Genomic DNA, 8,502 nt, shown 5'->3' on the forward strand with positions numbered 1-8,502 from the left:
ATTAGACAAAAGTATTTTTTTACCAAGGCAGTAGAGATTTCCCTTTGATCTCAGTTTTTAGTGTACAGTGAACTCGAGTTCTGAACTTATCTCAACATAATTTAACAAATTGCGCCGTTAGAAATTTAAAATCTATTGCTTTCAAGAAAAATTGTGATATAATTCATGTTTAATTTTAATATGAATCTTGCAAATTAATAATGTCACAAAATTATATAAACTATTTAAATAAATTCTAGTCTTTCTGTAATAATCCAATTTTAGTTTCTTCGCAGTTATCAATTAAAGAACAATTTAATGCAATTTCTCAAAAAAGTTAATTTCAAAAATTATAAATATTAATTTGGTGGTAGACATGTAATATAAAAAATTTACTTTAAAAATCAATTTGAACCGCTATTTCTTAGAACTCGACAATTTTATTTGAAATGTGATCCAACTTACTTAACAAATTCTTTAGTAGAACAATCAAATCCATGTTTTACGAATAAAAGCTATCAACGTCAATCGAAAGTTTGGCAGCAGTTATGAACATAAAAGAGAAACGCGGCTTGCAAAAGAAGAGCGGTATCGTTTTACATCGATGACGACGTTTGTGCTCTCAGGTGATTAGATGGTGACCGAGAACCGATCATATCCAAGAAGACTGCCAACAAGACCATCCCACCAATCCGCGCATGTAACTCTCTCGTTCTCTCCCCCCCCCTCTCTCTCTCTCTCTCTCTCTCTCTCTCGGTATACATTAATTCAATTCCATTGACGAGTCCAATTTCGTAAAAAGCATTTGCCGAACGATCGAAGAAGGATCGAGTGTGCACTTGCTTATAGCCACACACATGTACACATATACACACCCACGCACCGCCTACCTGTATGCACTTTAGCCAGGGCACTCGTTTCGTGCTGACGTAAAGGTGATCCGTTACAAGTCTTGGCGCAGCAAGGCTTCGCTTTTACATCGAAAAGATCTTTCATTTTCCTATTTCGTAATTATTCTTGAATTTCAAATAATGCCAAACTTTCTTTACGAGTATATTTACAAAAGCTCGTATGTTAATATATATTAAATGACAATATTATTTATATTTCATACTTCCTACGATCACATTCTCTTTTCATTTTTAATCGTTCGTTCCGAAATAATATTACAGCTATCTAATTTTTATCAAAAATATAATATTAGATTACCACACGAATAAATATTGATAATCATAATATTGATAATCATTTTCGATACCTCAAAGCTGTGTATTCAAATATTTACATATTCTTGTGTTACGAGAGATGAGATTACGTCATTAATATAGCAAAATTTCCCCGTCGGTTCACGAAGAAATCGTGGTGAATTGCGAATGCGCGAATTATCGCGATAACGAGAAGAGAGAGGGTTCGGTTAATTCGCACAGAGATCAGCAGTCTCGAGCGTGCGAGCGGCGTAAAGCGGATTCTACCGTCCGAAAATTGCGAGCACTCAAATCAGAAATCCAGACTGGCGGCCAAATGCAAGATCGAACGGCGTACGAGCGCTCAATTCGGTCGGTGGTGAGCCGGAAGAGAGAGAGTCGGAGAGGGAGAAAACGAAGAAGATATCGAGATAGAACGGCGAAGATCGGGAAGGCGAAACGATGGCTTTCTGGAGTAAGGACAATGAGAGAGAAAAGAAAAAGAGAGAGAGGGAGAGGAAAGCGCGCGCGCGCGCGGAGAGCACTATCTCCGTAGGGAGGAGATATAAGGGAGAAACAGTGAGCCAATTCACTAATCCCGATTTCCGATCGCGTACATCCATTCGCGTATTTACGTTAACAGCTCCAATCAGTTTCCTCTCCATTTCCTTGCTGCGAGATAGAGGGAGGAAAGCCCGTCTCGCTCCGACGACTCGCAGCTCGGACGACTCGCGATCTTCCGAGCCCTCGAGATCTTCTTTTGGAAAATTCATATTCATATGAGCTCTATGGCCGCGATCGTGCAAATCGCAAACTATATCATTTTCACCAAGTGCGTTGTCTTTCTAATCAAATGTTAATACGGTGTTCCCCGGCAATCTGTGAGAAAATTGGAACTTTCGTAAATGGATTAAAACGAAAAGAGTAACCTTTCTTAAACGAAACGAGTGATATCTTTTCTGAATCGTCATTTTCAAACGAAATTTTCATACCCGATAAGAATCATAGCGATGAGGTTATAATTATAGAAACGATTTAAAATGATAAAAATGCGTAAGTAAAATCTTTCAGAGTTTTACATAGGCATTTATAAATAAAAACTTCTATTGGCAAAAAATTAAATAAATATTTTTTAAACGGACTAATTCATATTCTATGTCGATTAATCCTCTGCAACAATATAAAAAAATTCTTGCGATAGTTTAAAATAATCTCTCTTTCGAGTAAAATATCAGGAATAAAATTGCAATATTTAGAAATCATATTGAAACGTGCAATTTCTACTCTTCATGTCTCTTTTCGCCATGATATCGACTTCCTCGAAACGAGGAAGACAGTCGTCTAGCGACGAGCTCTCGTAGGATTTAATCCGGAATACTCGCAACCATTCGTCTCTTCCGTCACTGTATATCATAAATTCAATTTCGTGATACCGCGATGGGCACTATCGAAAAGAGGCGGTCAATATTAACGCTCGCTGTATTCCGGCAATGCGCTACCAATAAGATCCGAGAAAAACTACCAATCTCCAGTGAAAACGAACGGCGGAAGGGGTCCAACCCCTCTTTTGACATTCGCGGCATCTCTGTGCAGATAAAGAAATGCTATATTGTAATAGCCTGAAAAATTCTGAGATTCCACGGAGTCAGTGGCACATCTCTGAACTATCCTTTCCTCCCTTCTTTTCTTTCTTTTTCGGCGGTAATAGATTCCTTTATCGACTCGGCCAGTCTAGACCATGCTCAGATCTCTTTATCGCGGCTGAAATATCGGCAAATAGAAAAACGGGGTAGATATCCCGATTCGGAAAGTTCGAAAGTTCTTCGGGACATAGGTGCAGATAATTGATCACTGCTTATTCTCCTTTCCCCCTTAGGCTGACAATTCTCGAAGATCTGAATGCAAAATTAAAAATCCATGAAATTTTATCATAAAAAAATTTTATCACTTTAACTAATCTTTATCGCTTCGATATCTTATCTTTATTTATATGCTTCAATAAGCAAATAAACAGAAAATTCTTGTACAACAATTTTATATTAAAATCCATAAAAATATACAAATATAAAATAGATTAAAATAAATACCTAAGTTAAAATTATTTAGTTAAAATTAAGATACAAGAAATTCTGCCCCGAAGTAATTTCGTAATTTTCCTTGACTGTAATACAAGGATTAAAAATGTACCTAGAGATTCGTCCGTTGTATACGTATACGATATAAGGAAAGAGACGACGCGGTCACAGAGGAACGGAAAAGGCTTTTGCTCAAATTAGATCCAAGAGATTCTCGGACTTGTCGGCGCGCGCGCCGATTTCGCCGCAATTTATATGTGGCAGTATTTTTGCGCAATTTGTGCCGGTTATGAGGACGTGGAAGCACGAGATGGTTCTACCGTGAAAAATATAGCGCGAATTTATCGCGGGAGACCTCCGTCTCCCACCGTTCTGTATTCTTCTTTCTCTCTTCTTTCTCTCGTCGACAGAATATCCATTATTCGTCACTGTCAACGTGACTGACCCGAACTAAAGTTACGAATTATTCCTTTGGAAATTATCCCTAAATACACAAACAAAAACAGAGAGAGAGAGAGAGAGAGAGAGAGAGAGAGAGAGAGAGAGTTACATATTTTTTTAAATATGAATTTAAATATAAATTGAAAGTATTAATCTGAAATCAGATTAATCATTTAATCAGTTAAGATTGAATTAAATCATTTAAGATTGAATAGCTTTCATGTAGTTTATATTAAATATGGGTTATGATGAAACAAAAATTTATTCTGTTCACGATATTGATGTGTACAAAACTCAGCTATGGAAATATTCGGCTCGATTACTTGGATTACTAGATTACTAGGTCACTAGGTTTAAACTTTATGAGTTCTTTCCCAGTGAGGCCAGAATCTCAAATCATCAATTTTTCTATTTAATCTGGCGCGCATACAGACACACACACACACACACACACACACACACACACACACACACACACACACGCGCGCGCGCGCGCGCACACACACACGTTAGAAACGAGCAAAGGAAACGGAAGTAAAACAAAAGAGGGTTTACAAGAGAAAAGGTACGAAAAGAGGATACTTCGTCGTATGCAAGGCAACTATTCGCAGTGTCAAGTTTGGACAACCGCTTCTCTACCTCGGCTTCTCTGCTCCTTTAGTCTCGTCTCGCTTCCTCGCCATCCTCTTCTTCGAAAATCTCTTAGGTTGGGTTAGAAGCAGCGGTGGTAATTCACGCGCGGGGCATGATGGATGCCCTCGACGCCCACATGGCGTCGCGACGCCCGGCTCGTCGACGTCGAATCCTCCTAACTGTTACAAGCGAGTATCCGCTCGGACAAGCCGATTTCGAAAGTACCTCTCGCTCGCTGGGACGATTAATTTTTTTTTTTTTTTTTGAAAAAGAAGAAGGATAAAGACAGGCTAATCGAGACATGGAAAAATCGGCTGACGCGACGCCCGACAAATTTCGTGTTTGCAAAAGCTGTTATACAGCTTTTCACTCTAAGCCTGTGATAAAAGTTGATAAGAAGATAGTTGGATATATTTGAAAAATTCATAATACATACATAATAAAAGAGAAAAAAGCAGAATTATGTTTTATTTCATTATTTTTTATTTCATTATATATCCTATTTCATATACAACAAGTATATAAAATCAAATATAAAATAAAATGTGATATGTATTCTCCATTTAAGTTGCGAGTTTCATACAGATATAAATTTCTAGAATCCCGTTGTGAATTTCTGTAGAATTTAACGTTTCATTAAAAGTAACCTAAAATGTAATAAATAATGTAATTAATATAACTAATCTCATTCCGTTTTCAATCAATCGAATTCATTTTCCAGCGTAAGTCAGGCACGTACTCAATAACCAGTTACATAACAAAAGCACGCACCTTAGACTTGCATTTTCATTAGATAAACGTATTATCGGTCGAGATAATCCATCAAAGCGAGCAGGTGCGCTTACACGTGCCGCATTGCATGCTACGAAACATTGTAAAAATATATTTCAGTCGAAAGTGCCGCAAGTATGTATCAGGAAATAACGGTTTGTAGGAATATTTTCAGATAACCAATCATAAGCAACACCTGCAGCAGTACACATATTATCCATATGCTTATGATATAAATTAATAAATCTTTCAAAAGTAAGTACCGTAATAATTATTCATCTTTTTCTCGATTCTATTCCATTTTTTAATCTTTTAAAAAGGACGATGAAATTTTCATGATATTCTTTGTAAAGTAACATGGTTTTGCTATTTATAAATTATGAGAGATATTACATTCATTCTAAAATTTTCTATAGAATTTCATAAATTTTCTTAAATAAATCTCAAATAGAAAAATCTACGATACTCGTTAAATTTCAATTTATTGCAGATTAAGATATATTAATAATAAACATAAAGCAAATGTTAGTAGCAAACATAAAAAAATAAATCTAATGTTAAGATTGGTGAATATATATATATATATATATATATATATATATATATATATGAAAAAAATATTTTACATATGATCTTTATGTAGAACCAAAAATATAACATTTTACTCTCATTTCTCATTATGCATTTTTTCCTTCTATATCTTAGTTCTATATCTCAGTAAGATATAGAACTTCACGAGAATCTCAGCAGAAAGAGAGAGAGAGAGAGAGAGAGAGAGAGAGAGAGAGAGAGAGAGAGAGAGAGTGTGTGTGTGTGTGTGTGTGTGTGTGTGTGTGTGTGTGTGTGTATGTGCAGTCATATCGAGGATGCGCCACCTTATCGATGCCGATGTAATCGGCTGCAGTGGCAACGACAGGGTCTTATCAACCTCGTTCTTTGATCGGATGAGATTTTTACCGTGTCACGTAACGGCGATAACAATTAACGGCCACTGAAACAATGGATTATAGAGGACAGAAACTGACAGAACCACCACACTTGTGCGGCCGACTTTAAGCACGAGTAAGCACAATCGAATAGTTCTCTCTTTCTCTCTCGATCGGATACTCGGATAGCTGTGCGATAAAACGAACCACGGGACCCTGACACCATTGATAACGATTCCGCTGCTCGTCTTAATCTTTTTCCTCCGACGTTGCCGTCATCGTCGTCGTCGTCGTCGTCGTCGTCGACGACGACGACGACGTTTCGAAATCTTACTTTACTTTACCTCTTCTTCTTCTTTGACGCTAACTGTCAAGAAAGCTCCGTTCCGTAACACGTAATAGCAAAAAATGCAAATGTCCTCAACTGACTGAGACTCCAAAATTTTGTAATTCTTATGTATTTTTGCAAACCACGTTTTCCAAATGTGCGCCCGTTATCAGTTCTGAATACAATTTCATTATTACATATGGACTTGCAAAATGTAACTGCAATCTCCACATTGTATCGCGATAATTATTCCAAGCTGCGTTGTTGCACGTCGTAAACGCAACTGCATTTTTATTTTTTTGCGTAATAGACGAATGTATTCTGCGTAATAATGTTGCGTAGTTGCAACCAAAGAATAAATATACATAAAAAAACTTACAAATATACGTTACACTGCATGTATGACTATTTTTTTTATAAAAGTTTATAAATGTTTTATTTTTATGAAAAATTGTAATTATTGAGAACAGATTTTAAAAAAGATAATGTGATCAATTTCTTCTAAATTAAGTTAAAATGTAGAACGACTGCGCGGACTAATTCTGAAAAATTTACGATCACGATTCGCGAGAGATTTGATACCATTGAATTCGTATCAAATAGCGCGTTTCATGCTTATCAGAGTGTCTGATGACTTCCTGATTGCGTTGCAATTTCGTCGCCTAACGACGAAAGTGGCTATATCGTTCGAAAAATCCGTTACCGTTATATCAGCTATTGTACATTATATTCTCGTACGATTAAAATACACACAAAAATATTTTTAATACTTTTTAACGTTAAATAATTTAATGTAAAATGTAAAATTAATACAAAATATTTTTAATATATTTAATAATTTAAAAATAAATTACACAAATCATGAGTTAAATCATGAGTTAAATTAACGCAATAATCATTTCAATTTAATATTTTTATTTCATAGAATTAATAGATTTCAAACGTATTAACTCAGTCAATTAGTTTAAATTAAATATCCATAAAATAATGTTATCGCAAAATCACTTTGGTATTATTACGTTTTAAGTACTAAAAATTATAAGATTAATTAAAAGTTTTTTATGTGAAAAATACGTTGCTAATTATGTACATTACAGGCGTCATGCAATTTACGTTGGCATTTGAAGTATAGTCACACTCCTGAGATTCTTTATTCTTGAGTAAATACGTCTCGCGTGCAATAGGTAATTAGGACATGACATTCCTCGCTTGCGGAGCCGTGCGGAGTTCCCGGTATCTTGTGAAGGCGATTAATTCTCTTAAACAGTAATATTCCATTAATCCGAGATGATAAACGCAGTACGGTTATCTCCACGCTGATAGGTTATCATCAGTCATATAGTGTCCAATGCGATTCGATTGCAGGAAAAGTTGAAAAGTTTTCTTCATCAATGCCTGAGATCGTTTCGAGAAAGCGAGATGATTGGGAAAATCAATGTTTAAGTTTTAAGTCCAAGTTGAATTCCTTAGATATCAATTCAGCACAGGCAAGTTTTTTAATTATCGTAAAAAAATCATATATTTATTTTTGCAATATAATTAAAGAATTGATTTTTTTTTATTTTTAATTATTTTTGATAATTGCATCAAAAACTAAATCTTGAAATTTATTATCTTTACATAAATGTTCTCTTTATTTAATGTAAGATCTTTAATGTTTGTATATAAAAATAAAAGTCGTTTTTGTTAGATTCAAATTCTTCTCTTATTTCGATTTAGATGTGTGAGTGATTACTTTTGTACTTGAATATATTCATCCATTCTGCTAACATTAATTTTGTCGCTTCTGCCAATTCTGTCCATGAATCTGCAGGACGACTGCAATGTCGGTTGGAGGCCGGCAAGTGGGTTACCCGGCGAATTTTATATTGTAACCTTCTTTTCTGCATGGTAGCCCAAAAACAGCCGAAAAACTGTGGACGTATAAAAAGACGCGAAGATCGGTTTCTCATGAAATCGGAGCTTTCCTCATATATATATATATATATATATGCGATGCATACGAGCTTGAATCAGCTTGAATCAAACGGAAAGCAATTTCACAATTATTATGCTAATATACGGAAATAAAGATCCGACACATCGTCCCGTCCAGCAGACTTCCTGCTTTTTCATCCTTCGTCTTGCAAAATTTGAATCAGAATGCATTACTGCGAAATAAAATT

At 35.5% G+C, this 8,502-nt stretch overlaps 1 long non-coding RNA gene across 1 annotated transcript; it reads right to left on the reverse strand.

Moving 5' to 3' along the window:
* Nucleotides 1-342: 342 nt before the first annotated feature.
* On the reverse strand, nt 343-5,654 carry LOC148938253 (uncharacterized). Its single transcript, XR_016138514.1, has 2 exons — nt 5,084-5,654; nt 343-4,959 (listed from the first exon to the last, which is right to left on the reverse strand). It is a non-coding gene; the product is annotated as an uncharacterized LOC148938253 (long non-coding RNA).
* Nucleotides 5,655-8,502: the final 2,848 nt, after the last annotated feature.

This window comes from Pogonomyrmex barbatus, unplaced genomic scaffold, assembly GCF_055798465.1.
Source record: "Pogonomyrmex barbatus isolate J1 unplaced genomic scaffold, ASM5579846v1 scaffold1, whole genome shotgun sequence".
Lineage (NCBI taxonomy): Eukaryota > Metazoa > Arthropoda > Insecta > Hymenoptera > Formicidae > Pogonomyrmex > Pogonomyrmex barbatus.